General features: G+C 38.4%; 1 pseudogene; it reads right to left on the bottom strand.

The window, feature by feature from the left end:
* Positions 1–8,603: 8,603 nt before the first annotated feature.
* LOC126210963 (5S ribosomal RNA) lies at positions 8,604–8,720 on the bottom strand (annotated as a pseudogene).
* Positions 8,721–15,445: the final 6,725 nt, after the last annotated feature.

Raw genomic sequence — 15,445 nt, 5'->3', positions numbered from 1 at the left:
AAATATTTGTCATGTATTATCGTTTTTCTGACATGTTCTACATTCTGGAGGACCTCCTCACTACGGATCAATTGGAATGAAAGTAAATCTAATCTAATTTAATCTAATCTGCACTCGCTTTCTTAGTGTTGATTTCACACTGAGTGTCACACTTTCACCTATCACATATTGAAGAATTGCCGTGGCATTTGTCTTCATTCTGGGTGCAATGGGTGTGTGATTATTGTTCAAAATCTGGTGCTGTCCAATTTTACAGCTTGGCCATCATTATTACCCATCGAACTTGCATTTTAAGTGGAGAGAACGCCGACCAACAGCACCCATTGATGAGGTGTGTACCTGCTCGAAAACTATAGTTCACTTGTTAAAGTGTCAAGCATTATGAGCCATGATGCTCAGAAGTTATTTTGTTGTACTTGCATGTTCATGTCATGACACTTGACTGTCCACTTGTTGAAAGACACATGCAGCCATCCAAAATAATTGTATAAATTGCTTGTCTCTGAAGCTGATTTCTTCATATAGAGTTTGGTTTCCAATGAAGATTCATACAGGTATTGAGTTACAACAATATACATAACATGATAGCTTGTACCTATGGATGACATTCCGTCCCTCGCTTATACTATGAACATAATTTTCTTAAGTTTTAAAACATCCTAAACTTTTTCGGTATTACAGAAGTGTCCAATTTCACCCGTCTGCTTTGACCCATGACTTCATCAATATGGTGGAAATGGCTATTCTAAGCATCTCCAATATGGCGCCTATGATGTCACTACATACACACGACAACTAACACAAAAGTACATATAAATAAGACAATAACATCTCCCTCCAAAAATACCATCAAACTAATGGAACAACCGTGGGAAATTGGGGGCCTTAGGGAGGGGACAAGCTAAATATAACAGTAAAAAAAACACACCACGATCACAAAACACATAAAATGACGAAAAAAAAATTTACAAAATCTACAGGAATCAGATACTTCCCTCGACCTACAGGTCAACCACAGCCGAAGATACCAAAACACCAATGCCTACAGCAAAAACTATGGAAATTGGAATCAGACATTTCTCTTGACCACAGCTGACGATATCAAAACACTGATACTTACATATAAAACTACAAAATTTGGAATCAGTCATTCCCTTGATCTATATAGGACAACCATAACAATTGGTACAAAAAAACCAACACCTATAAAACTATTACTTACTACCAACAAATTTTGGCACTGCAAAGTCTGAAAACACAACCAACTCCTAAACTCTGCGCCGTAATGATGTCACACACCACAACACCCTTATGTCATGGGTCAAAGCAGATGGGTGGAATCGGACGCTTCCGTAACTGGTTTCTGTTACTACAGTTTGTTTGTTAGCTTCAACTTATCTTTGTTCACGTGACATATACAAATTAATTACATATCACATTATTACGACACAATAAAAGCATGTGATACATTTATGCTTCCTTTTACAACTAACAAAACCAGAGAAGGAAAGTTGCTACTCACCTTATAGCGGAGATGCTGAGTCGCGATAGGCACAATGAATTGTTGTGCCTATCACCACCAACATTTCCACTATATGGTGAGTAGCAACTTTCCTTCTCTGTTATTGTTACATTCCATCCTGGATTTTCCATTCTACCATTTTATAGATAGGCTTTTATCACTTATGAGAGCTCATTTCTTATTTAGGTACAGGAGGGAGAAAACATTTGAAATAGGACCAAAACATTGAACATTGCTGGCCTAACTACGCTTGGCACTGCCTCCTTGTTTGGGAGGGAAGAAGAGAAATACTCATCTGGTTCAAAGGTTTATGAGGAAATGTTACTCAATGATGGACTAGTTGCCAAGGAATTGAAATAATGTGTACCAACTAATCACCCATGTAGTATCATGTTGTTTCTTCATGTGTTAGTGCTGTTTACTTAAATTCATGTGTAGCTTAGTGTGAAATCTGATGTTTTAACCATCGTAGATTTATTTTTCTCAAATACCTGGAAATGTCAGTATTCAAGCTTTCATGTGACATGATAAAATTAATTGGTTTTTGTAAAATCACACACTTAAATGTTAGTGTGTACTCTGCAGCGAATAGATACTGATAATTGTCACAGAGGTACACTGTGACAATGCATATTTCAGTTTTCATTTGTCTTATGACCTTTGTATAAATATCCCTATAACTAAATTGTTTACTCAAGGTGCAGCCTGTTTCATTTGGTACCTGCTATTCTCGATGTAATTCTCTTCTTCTGCACTGTGACATTGCACTGGTCACTGAAAGAAAAAACTTAAAACTAACTGCATTACGTAGCTCAGTGGCTGCTGATGCACTTGGTCATTACACACATCTGTAGATATTTTCATACCTTGTGTAAATTCATAGACATTTGTCTATTCTGTTACCCATCATGAACATTTACTCTGCAAAGAAAATTATTTGATATTTCTTATAGTATTTTGTCATTCGTCCTTACTTACATGTCTCGTGCAGTTTTTCATAATTCTTCCTATTGGTTGTAAATATATTTTATATAGCTTAGTATCTAATTAAATCTCTGTGTACCTATATAAATAGGTTCCTTGGTTCTTAGATAGTATATGTAATTTTGTAGTATTTCTGTTTACTTTGTATCTAAGTTAAATACATATTGCATTCCTATTTTGGTTGCACCTTCTGCCAGTCTGTCGCGCATGTGCACAGGTCAATGCCTCCACTCCTGTTACTGATGTCAGTGCGTATTGTTGAGCGTGGACAGCTGAGCCATATGCTAATTTTGTTTATACTTTCACTTAGCATGAAGTGGTATATTACTTCTCAATGCTGTTAATTTTATGCCTTTGTGTACAAATCAGAAGAATTACTTATGCCTATACACATTACTTTATCTAAAAAATACTCTCCAGAAGAAAAATTAGACTGAGAGTTATGTACACTATGTACAATTATCTTATGATAGAAAGAAAAAATGCTACCTAGCTTCATCATTCTATAAAACTTTTATGTCATTGTGGAGGTGGAGACCCTTGTGTCTTCCTGTGTTCTCATAAACTAACCTGTGCATCCCAGGGTATGGTATTTTGGAATTTACATATGGTCCTGAATAGAATAATTGCCACTTCTTATTCAATTTGAGAATTTTTGTTGATTTAGGAAGTGCCCATCAAAGAGGACTTGTTGCCCTTCAAAAAATTATGTAACATGTTTCAGTGTCTTATTATAAATTTTCTTCCTATACTCAGCCGTGTTTTCTAGTGTAACCATGGCTTGTTTGATTTTGTCTTGAAGTTTAATTTCTGTAGTGGGTACCTTTGGTATGCACGACTCCCACTCATTCATTTGTTTTGTCTGGAACATCAGTTCATTAGGTGTGAAACCTGTTGAAGAATGTGGAAGGTTTTTGAGAACTTGCATGAAGGGAGTTACGTACTCTACCCATTGGGTGTGTTAGTGAGGGGTATACCTCTAATAAACTGGTTAAATTCTTTAAAGACTCGTTCTACTGGGCTTGCTTCTGGGTGAAAAAGGCTTACTAATATATGCTTTATGCCCTGTGCAATCATAAATTGTTTCCACTTTTGCCCAATGAAATACAAAGTATTAACAGTTAGTAGTACCTTTGGTTTACCTACTCTTCTCAAAGAGTCTCCCTAAATTATTTTTCTGATATTTGTGGCTGTTGCATTTTTAATGGCATAAATTTTGATATGTTTTGAGAAAATATTGTTTAGTGCTACTACGTATCTTACTCCTCCTTTACTTCTTGGATATGGGCCAGCTATGTGGGTTTTTTGTGAGTATTGGGTCTAGCTCAGTATATTTTACACATTGGACTGTTTTGATTTTTGACATATTGCACACTTTCTTAATACTTGTAGGACTCGTCTTCTGAAATTTGGAAAACAACAAAGTGTTGCAATTTTTGCAGTACATTTGCCTAATCCGTAATGACCCCATACTTCATATGTGTGTCGTATAAATTCGTTGATATAATCTCTGGGAATACACACACACACACACCATTGATCAGATTTTTCATAGTTCCTATGAAACAAAATGCTCTTGTACTCCTGATACCCTTTACGTACCTTTCCATCTCCATCCTGCTTAAGGTTTCGCATGACTTTCGTCCATCTGTGATCTTACTGTTGTATAATTTTCGTTTGCTTACAAAACTTATGGTAATCAAGCTGTTGTGTTGTACCTTGCATTAACAATGTTTTGACTTCTGCATCTTGCTCTGTTAATTCACCAAATTCCTCTAAATCTTGTGGTAACCCAGATAAGGCATCTGCAATAACATTTTGACTTCCTTTAATGTAAACGATCTCTAAATTGTATTCTTGTAAATATAGACTCCACCTAGCTAATCGATGTTGTAATAGTTTACATACGAAAAGAAATGACAGTGACTGATGGTCACAGTAAACTTTTGTATTCTTGCCCCACAAAAAATATTCAAACTCCTTAAATACCCATATTAGTGCTAAAATTTCCTATTCTGACACAGAGTAACATCTTTCTGCTTCTGATGACGTGTGACTGGCAAAACTGATGACCTTGGGTACTCCCTCACCTTCTTCTTCTTGCATATGGGACAAGTATGCCCCCAGCCCTTGAGATGAGGCATCTGTGCATAGACGAAAATCCTTGGACATTTCAGGGTGGCTAAGAATGTCTGCATTGACTAAAGCCTGCTTAATGTTATTAAAGCCCTCTTGACACTTACCATCCCATAACCAAAGCCTATTTTTTCACAAGTTGAGCAATGCATCACTGTTCATCAGTTGCTGTGGTATGAATTTACAAAAATAGGATGCTAGTCCTAAAAACCTTTTAGTTGTTTTTTATTCCTTGGAGCTGGACAATTGTGTATGGCATCAAGTTTTTTCAGATCATTTAATATACCTTGTTCTGACACAACATGTCCTAAAAATTTGACTTGCTCCTTTCCGGAACTAGACTTTTTAAAATTTGCTGTTACTCCATAACCTGCAAATCGTTGGAGCATCTGTTCAATGAGTCTGATATGTTTTAATTAAGTGGGTGTGGCTGTTAACATGTTGTCTACATAAACTGTGATTTAGATATAAACACTCCTGCACTAATGTTCAGTTCAAAAGGTAGAACACGGAATTTGTAACTTCTGCCACCACAGACAAATGATGTATATTTTCGAATTTCTTCATGGAGCTTTATTTTCCAGTAGGACATCATGAAATCAGGTATACTGAAATATTTTGTATTGTGAAACATTAAAAGCTGTTCATCCAAGTTGTCTGGTCTTATGTGTACTGGCACTATAATCTTGTGGCTACCTCTAGCATCGAGAACTGATCTTACAGAACAGTCTGGCTTATTTACTGGTAATATTGGACTGCAATAGGGTGAAAATGAAGGTTGTTGTAAACCCCATTTAATTGTATGATTGATCTCTTATCTTTCTGCCTCTTGTTTTGGCCATGGAATAGGATATGACATTACACAAAATGTCTCATGTGGATAGACTTCAAATTTATATTTATAGTCTTTGATTACTCATGGCTCCTTACTGAAAACATTTGCATACTTAAATAACTAGTTAGAAAGTTCCTTTCATTGCATCTCATGTAGTACCTGTGATTCACTTAGTTTCTCCTCTACCATTTTGTAACTAACCTCAGGGTGTACTTCTTGTCCAGTATCAGATTTGTTTGTGAAATAGGAATATTGTACTATTGCTTTTGACTCTGGTTTGTTTTTGTTACTTACATCAGATGTTTTGACTAAGTTGATAGGAACAATCTGATCCTTTACATAAAAGTGTCATTTACCATTACCTACATCAATTTGTGTAATGTATGTTCTTAATGTGTCCATGCCAATAACACAAATAACTATATGTTTGTCAATTATAAGAAAGTTGCACTTCACCCTAAAATGTTCAATTTGTAATGGAATAACTGCCTGATGTTAAACCAATTTTGTCTTAGCCTGTGGCAGTTTGCACCTTGCAATTTTGTACAGGAAATGTTGGGAATTTGCCTCTCTTCTTCATTTCACAAAAAATGCATTTGACATTAGCTTGGTAGTTGAACTTGTATCTAAAACTAACCGCATGTCAATATTAAACCACCTTAATGATTGCTTGTATTTGTTTTTCCTGGACTGTATCTACTATATCTAACTCATGCTGATACAAATCACCCTTGATGTCACCTTGTTTACGAAACATTTTTGTAGTTTTGTTTTGCCCCCAATCCCTGAGATGTCAATAGCGTGGGGCTTAACTACCACTGGTTGGTGTTTTCCAATGGTGTAGAAATTACTTGGAGTAATTTCACTGAGTTGCAGGTTTGAGTCCTGTCACAGTTCTCAGTTGTGTTGTAATAATAAAAAAGGAATAAATAAATTAATAAATATTACTAAATATTATCGAATATGCATATGAAAACATTTTTTAAATTGATATTACACTATTGTATTATTAGAAGTGTTCTGTAGGCTATCAGACTTTGCTTACATTTAAATTGTACAAGCAGGACTCTGAGAACACTGGTGCTTTTCATAATCAAGAAAATCCTCCTTATAGGGTCTTCACTTCAATAAATAAAAAATACTTGCTACTGTTGTTCAGTATACTGTTATTCATGCACACATATGATACATAGAACTCGTAATACTTCATATTTAAAATCACACATCTTCATCATTCTTCTACATATGAGACAGAGTGTAAAAACAAAATGCTGTACAAAGAATTGAATGAATGTTTTTTCATTTGTCTGTGCCTTACTGGACATTCATAATTAACATTGTTAATGCGTATGATCAATTGTTTTTTTTTTTTTTAATAAATACTAACTTTACGGTATCATGGGGGTCTTTCATCCTGTACCAACACACAGATGATGCCACATTGTGTACTATGCTTTGTCACTCCACACAGCATTTTTCCACTGTTCAATTGTCCAATGTTTATGCTCCTTACACCAAGTGAAGCGTTGTTTGGCATTTACCAGTGTGATATGTGGCTTATGAACAGCCGCTCAACCATGAAATCCAAGTTTTCTCTCCTCCCGCATAACTGTCATAGTATTTGCAGTGGATCCTGATGCAGTTTGGAATCCTTGTATGATGGCCTGGCTAGATGTCTGCCTATTATATATTATACAATATGAGAGGATATAAAATGTAGACTGGCAATGGCAAGGAAAGCGTTTCTGAAGAAGAGAAATTTGTTAACATCGAGTATAGATTTAAGGGTCAGGAAGTCATTTCTGAAAGTATTTGTATAGAGTGTAGCCATGTATGGAAGTGAAACATGGACGGTAAATAGTTTGGACAAGAAGAGAATAGAAGCTTTCAAAATGTGGTGCTACAGAAGAATGCTGAAGATTAGATGGGTAAATCACATAACTAATGAGGAGGTACTGAATAGGATTGGGGAGAAGAGGAGTTTGTGGCACAACTTGACAAAAAGAAGGGATCGGTTGGTAGGACATGTTCTGAGGCATCAAGGAATCACCAATTTAGTATTGGAGGGCAGCGTGGAGGGTAAAAATCGTAGGGGGAGACCAAGAGATGAATACACTAAGCAGATTCAGAAGGATGTAGGTTGCAGTAGGTACTGGGAGATGAAGAAGCTTGCACAGGATAGAGTAGCATGGAGAGCTGCATCAAACCAGTCTCAGGACTGAAGACCACAACAACAACAACAACAACAACAACAACATTATGACCCTGTTCAACTGTCGGTGGTCTCCGTCAGTCAACAGACAAGGTCGACCTGTACGCTTTTGTGCTGTATACGTCCCTTCATGTTTCCACTTCACTATCACATCAGAAACAGTGGACCTAGGGATGTTTAGGAGTGTGGAAATCTTGCGTACAGACATATGACACAAGTGACACCCAATCACCTCACCACATTCGAAGCCCGTGAGTTCCGCGGAGCACACCATTCTGCTCTCTCATGATGTCTAATAACTACTGAGGTTGCTGTTATGGAATACCTGGCAGCTGATGGCAGCACAATGCACCTAATATGAAAAACTTATATTTTGGGGGTGTCCAGATACTTTTGATCACATAGTGTCTTTAAAATTACAAATAATGCACTTCATCCATTTAAATATTCTACACTAGAGCAAAAGTAGTGATGCTGTAAATATGTCATTAAACATGTTCTGAAGGTTTTAGGCTTAGTATATGCTTTTAGTTTTGAGGGAGTTTGTTACAAAGTTTCACTCCCACGTGAGGAAGTAATGGTTTGAAAAAGGGATGTGTTGATTCAGATCGTACAGAAGTGTATGTTTAATACAATAAGGTGTTTGTGTACATGGCAATTAGGTTTTTCTTCCCAGTCTGTGTCCTAATGTTTATTTTAAACAATATAATAGCACTCTGGCTTCAGGCCACAAGTGGCCCATCGGGACCATCCGACTGCCGTGTCATCCTCAAGTTGAGGATGCGGATAGGAGGGGCGTGTGGTCAGCACACCACTCTCCCGGTCGTTACGATGGTTTTCTTTGACTGGAGCCGCTACTATTTGGTCGAGTAGCTCCTCAATTGGCATCATGAGGCTGAGTGCACCCCGAAAAATGGCAACAGCGCATGGCAGCTGGATGGTCACCCATCCAAGTGCCGGCCACGCCCGACAGCGCTTAACTTCGGTGATCTCACGGGAACCGGTGTATCCACTGTGGCAAGGCCGTTGCCTTTAAACAATATAAGAGTTTACATAACGTAAATATATGGCAAAAGGAGAGGAAGATTAGAGATCTTAAACAGCATTTTACATCTTTATATGTGTTTCTAGGTTTGTGTCTAAACAAAAATAAACTCGGTAAGACAGAGTTTACTTGGCTCCTTGATGACATTAGCAGTGAGGCTGAGGATGTCAAATTCAAAACATAAGTCACTAAATTCAATAAATTCTTCTTAACAGTAGCTGAAAACACAAGGGACAAAAAATAGTCACTCAAACGCAGATTCACTAGATTAGACACATTCAGTACTCCACCAGCCAATGCTGATTTTTACCAAATTAATTTGTGGCTTGACCAAAAATCCGTGCTAGCATTTGGAAGAAAGTACATGTCACTTCAGTTTACAAGAAGGGAACAGAAGTGACTAACAAAACTGTTGTATAATATGTTTGACATCCATATGTTGCAGTATCTTAGAAAATATTCTGAGCTCAAATATAATGTGTTGTGAGCATCTACATTTACATCATATTTTGCACGCCACCTAGTGGTGTGGTGGAAGGTACTTTTTGTACCACTAATTGAGCCCTCCATCCCTGTTATACTCGTGAATAGCACATGGGAAAAATGATTGTTGACAAGCCTTTGTATTGGCTCTAATTTCTCAAATTTTCTCCCTACGGTCATTATGTGAGATGTAAGTAATATGTTGCCTGACTCTTCCCAGAAAGTGTTCTCTTGAAATTTTGATAATAAATCTCACTGACCTCCTCCTCACAAACTAGCATGAAAACACCAGTCATTCAAAATGCAACTTGCACTTTCCTCACAAAATATTCTGGAAGCTGTGTATCAAGGCATTTAGGTAGATGATAAATTTGTTAACCCTCCCACGGGACACCACCTTACATTAGGCACCTTCAGTACCAGGCGGGAGGGTTTGCATGCTTTGTTGAAGTCAAGAGCTATGTTGGCGGTAACATAGCTACTGGCAGGGTCACCCAAGCAGGATTGATCTTGACAGAGGAGCCAGAGAAAGTGTGTCCCACAACATAGGGCAGGGAGGGCTCCAGAGGCATAGTGAAGCCAACTTCCCTAGAGGAGTAAACCTCATACAGATCCTGGTCCTCCAGGTTGGGGGTTGGGCATGTGACCAATAACTCCATACTGTAAAAAAAAAAGAAAATTATGGAAATTCAACAGAAGCCTCGGAAACTGGATGGAATGCATGTATCAAGACCCCAGCAAAGGAAACCGAAAAAGGATCTGACAGTAGCATCGTGGAATGTGAGGACAATGCTTCAGCCTGGAAAAATGAAAGAAATACTCAATGAAATTTTAGAATTCAAATATGATATCATAGGGCTACAGGAAATTAGATGGCAAGGGAATGGGCAGATAGATAAACCTGAGTACTCATTGGTATATAGTGGACCAGAAGAAAGAACAGGCCAACTTGGAACAGGATTTATAATAACTAGGGAAGCTAGGAAAAGCCTTCTAGAATTTAAACCCATAAATGAAAGGATGTGGAGACTCACACTAAGAGGGAAATTTAGGAATATATCAACAGTTAATGCACATACACCAACAGAGGAAAAAGAGGATATAATTAAAGAACGGTTCTATGAAGACTTGGAAAAAGTATGCTGTGCAGTACCTAAATATGACCTGATGCTAGTAATAGGAGATTTTAATGCAAAAATAGGGAGGAATGAACATCCATATGGAGTTTCTGGAAAATATTCACTACATGAAGAAAACAACGAGAATGGAGACTTACTATGCCAATTTGCTGCAAGGAATAATATGATTATTAAAAGTACCTGCTTTCGACACAAAAGGATCCAGCTGGGTATTTGGAAGTCTGCAGCCAATCTCCATGCTTGACCATATTTTAGTGACTGCACGCCACTCCACATCAGTTACAGATGTATGGAGCTGCAGAGGACCAAACTGTGATTCAGACCACTTTGTGATAAAATCAGTCTTGAGAATGAATGAAATGAAATGATCGTATGGCATTGTTGGCCGGGAGGCCCCTTGCGAGGAAGTTCGGCCGCCGTATCGCAAGTTCTTTTTAGTTGACGCCACTTCGGCGACTTGCACGTCAATGATGATGAAATGATGATGATGAACACACAACACCCAGTCATCACGAGGTAGAGAAAATCTCTGACCCCGCCGGGAATCGAACCCGGGACCCCGTGCGCAGGAAGCGAGAATGCTACCGCAAGACCACGAGCTGCTGAGAGAAACTATCACTAACAAATGGCAACAAAGTAGGAAAGGTGATGAAATGGAATACAGACAAACTGAACATCCCTGACTAAGTAAAAAAATACCAAGTAACACTAAACAGAAAGTTGAGCAATGAAGAGACTGCAGTAGGAGTAGATGAAAGGTGGAACAGAATTGAAAAAGCCATTAAGGATGCTGCAGAGCAAATAATAGGCATAAGAAGGAATAGAAGAACCCAGGAATGGTTTGATGAAGATTGCAGGTCAGCAATAGATGAAAAGAACAGGGCAAGAACAAAAGTGCTATAGAGAGAAACCAGAAATAATGTGGAACAATATGGAGAACTAAGGAGAAGAGCTAACAGACTGTGCAAGAGAAAGAAAAGAGAGTGGAATAATAAGAAATTTCAAGAACTAGAAGAATTAAAGGAACAGAGTGAAATAAGAAAGTTCTATCATGCCACAGGCAAAATGAAGAATAGATTCCAACCAAAAACAATGGCGTGTTCCAGTAAAGATGGGAAAATGATAAGGGAGGAAAAACAGGTAATGGGAATATGGGCAAAGTATTTCAAAGATACAGCCTAGAAGATGAAGAGAGAGCTGCACAGGAGGAAAGAGTGGAGCTGAAAGTAGACAATGAAACCAATGAGGCAAGAAAGCCAACACTATAAGAAGTCTCCCAGGCTATACGCAAGTCAAAAAACAATCGAGCCCATGGGGAAGACAGCATAATCGCTGAATTAAAAAAAAACTGGTGGTGAGGCTGTAATAAAGGAACTGCACACATTAATGTCAGATATTTGGGGAATAGAAACTATGCCAGATAATTGGAAAATTGGAATAATAATCTCCATTTATAAGAAAGGGGACAGAACAGCTGTGGGAACTATAGAGGTATAACACTCCTAAGTACAGCTTATAAGATTTTCACAAGTATATTAAACAAAAGGATACAGAAGTGTGCAGAAGGCATACTAAGGGAATATCAGTGTGGCTTTCAACCAGTCAGAGGAACAACTGATCAAATATTTGTGATAAGACAAATGATGGAAAAGTTCTGTGAATATGATATAGATCTACATTTCCTATTCATCGACCTTAAACAAGCCTTTGACAGTGTAAATCAGCAAGAACTATGCAGAGTACTGAAGAAAGTTGGTATAAGTGCTAAACTAATAAGACTAATCAGAATGACAATGACAGAGAGAAGAGCAAAAGTAAAGGTCCTTAGCAGAACAAGTGAAAGCTTTGACTTTAATAAAGGTGTGAAGCGAGGTGATAGTCTCTCTACTGTCCTATTCAATATAGCCCTGCATAGGTAGTAAATAAAATCAACAAAAGAGGCACCATATTTATGAAAACTAGCCAGATATACCCCCCCCCCCCCCATGAACCATGGACCTTGCCGTTGGTGGGGATGCTTGCGCGCCTCAGCGATACAGATGGCCGTACCGTAGGTGCAACCACAACGGAGGGGTATATGTTGAGAGGCCAGACAAACATGTGGTTCCCGAGGAGGGGCAGCAGCCTTTTCAGTAGTTGCAGGGGCAACAGTCTGGATGATTGACTGATCTGGCCTTGTAACAATAACCAAAACGGCCTTGCTGTTCTGGTACTGCGAACGGCTGAAAGCAAGGGGAAACTACAGCCGTAATTTTTCCTGAGGGCATGCAGCTTTACTGTATGGTTAAATGATCATGGCGTCCTCTTGGGTAAAATATTCTGGAGGTAAAATAGTCCCCCATTCGGATCTCCGGGTGGGGACTACTCAAGAGGACGTCGTTATCAGGAGAAAGAGAACTGGCGTTCTACGGATCGGAGCGTGGAATGTCAGATCCCTTAATCGGGCAGGTAGGTTAGAAAATTTAAAAAGGGAAATGGATAGGTTAAAGTTAGATATAGTGGGAATTAGTGAAGTTCGGTGGCAGGAGGAACAAGACTTTTGGTCAGGTGATTACAGGGTTATAAATACAAAATCAAATAGGGGTAATGCAGGAGTAGGTTTAATAATGAGTAAAAAAATAGGAGTGCGGGTTAGCTACTACAAACAGCATAGTGGACGCATAATTGTGGCCAAGATAGACACAAAGCCCATGCCTACTACAGTAGTACAAGTTTATATGCCAACTAGCTCTGCAGATGATGACGAAATAGATGAAATGTATGATGAGATAAAAGAAATTATTCAGGTAGTGAAGGGAGATGAAAATTTAATAGTCATGGGTGACTGGAATTCGTCAATAGGAAAAGGGAGAGAAGGAAACATAGTAGGTGAATATGGATTGGGTGGAAGAAATTAAAGACGAAGCCGCCTTGTAGAATTTTGCACAGAGCATAACTTAATCATAGCTAACACTTGGTTCAAGAATCATAAAAGAAGGTTGTATACCTGGAAGAATCCTGGAGATACTAAAAGGTATCAGATAGATTATATAATGGTAAGACAGAGATTTAGGAACCAGGTTTTAAATTGTAGGACATTTCCAGGGGCAGATGTGGATTCTGACCACAATCTATTGGTTATGAACTGCAGATTGAAACTGAAGAAACTGCAAAAAGGTGGGAATTTAAGGAGATGGGACCTGGATAAACTGAAAGAACCAGAGGTTGTAGAGAGTTTCAGGGAGAGCATAAGGGAACAATTGACAGGAATGGGGGAAAGAAATACAGTAGAAGAAGAATGGGCAGCTCTGAGGGATGAAATAGTGAAGGCAGCAGACGATCAAGTAGGTAAAAAGACGAGGGCTAATAGAAATCCTTGGGTAACAGAAGAAATATTGAGTTTAATTGATGAAAGGAGAAAATATAAAAATGCAGTAAATGAGGCAGGCAAAAAGGAATACAAACGTCTCAAAAATGAGATCGACAGGAAGTGCAAAATGGCTAAGCAGGGATGGCTAGAGGACAAATGTAAGGATGTAGAGGCTTGTCTCACTAGGGGTAAGATAGATACTGCCTACAGGAAAATTAAAGAGACCTTTGCAGAGAAGAGAACCACTTGTATGAATATCAAGAGCTCAGATGGCAACCCAGTTCTAAGCAAAGAAGGGAAGGCAGAAAGGTGGAAGGAGTATATAGAGGGTTTATACAAGGGCGATGTACTTGAGGACAATATTATGGAAATGGAAGAGGATGTAGATGAAGACAAAATGGGAGATAAGATACTGCGTGAAGAGTTTGACAGAGCACTGAAAGACCTGAGTCGAAACAAGGCCCCGGGAGTAGACAACATTCCATTAGAACTACTGATGGCCTTGGGAGAGCCATTCATGACAAAACTCTACCATCTGGTGAGGAAGATGTATGAGACAGGCAAAATACCCACAGACTTCAAGAAGAATATAATAATTCCAATCCCAAAGAAAGCAGTTGTTGACAGATGTGAAAATTACCGAACTATCAGTTTAATAAGTCACAGCTGCAAAATACTAACGCGAATTCTTTACAGACGAATGGAAAAACTGGTAGAAGCGGACCTCAGGGAAGATCAGTTTGGATTCCGTAGAAATGTTGGAACACGTGAGGCAATACTAACCTTACGACTTATCTTAGAAGAAAGATTAAGAAAAGGCAAACCTACGTTTCTAGCATTTGTAGACTTAGAGAAAGCTTTTGACAATGTTAACTGGAACACTCTCTTTCAAATTATGAAGGTGGCAGGGGTAAAATACAGGGAGCGAAAGGCTATTTACAATTTGTACAGAAACCAGATGGCAGTTATAAGAGTCGAGGGACATGAAAGGGAAGCAGTGGTTGGGAAAGGAGTGAGACAGGGTTGTAGCCTATCCCCGATGCTATTCAATCTGTATATTGAGCAAGCAGTAAAGGAAACAAAAGAAAAATTCGGAGTAGGTATTAAAATTCATGGAGAAGAAGTAAAAACTTTGAGGTTCGCCAATGACATTGTAATTCTGTCAGAGACAGCAAAGGACTTGGAAGAGCAGTTGAACGGAATGGACAGTGTCTTGAAAGGAGGATATAAGATGAACATCAACAAAAGCAAAATGAGGATAATGGAATGTAGTCAAATTAAATCAGGTGATGCTGAGGGAATTAAATTAGGAAATGAGACACTTAAAGTAGTAAAGGAGTTTTGCTATTTAGGGAGCAAAATAACTGATGATGGTTGAAGTAGAGAGGATATAAAATGTAGACTGGCAATGGGAGGGAAAGCGTTTCTGAAGAAGAGAAATTTGTTAACATCGAGTATAGATTTAAGTGTCAGGAAGTCGTTTCTGAAAGTATTTGTATGGAGTGTAGCCATGTATGGAAGGGAAACATGGATGATAACTAGTTTGGACAAGAAGAGAATAGAAGCTTTCGAAATGTGGTGCTACAGAAGAATGCTGAAGATAAGGTGGGTAGATCACGTAACTAATGAGGAGGTATTGAATAGAATTGGAGAGAAGAGAAGTTTGTGGCACAACTTGACTAGAAGAAGGGATCGGTTGGTAGGACATGTTTTGAGGCATCAAGGGATCACAAATTTAGC

The sequence above is a fragment of the Schistocerca nitens genome, chromosome 10 (genome assembly GCF_023898315.1).
Source record: "Schistocerca nitens isolate TAMUIC-IGC-003100 chromosome 10, iqSchNite1.1, whole genome shotgun sequence".
In the NCBI taxonomy this organism is placed as follows: Eukaryota; Metazoa; Arthropoda; class Insecta; order Orthoptera; family Acrididae; genus Schistocerca; species Schistocerca nitens.
The sequence above is the reverse complement of the archived record's forward strand: the minus strand, read 5'-3'. Positions and strand labels throughout refer to the sequence as shown.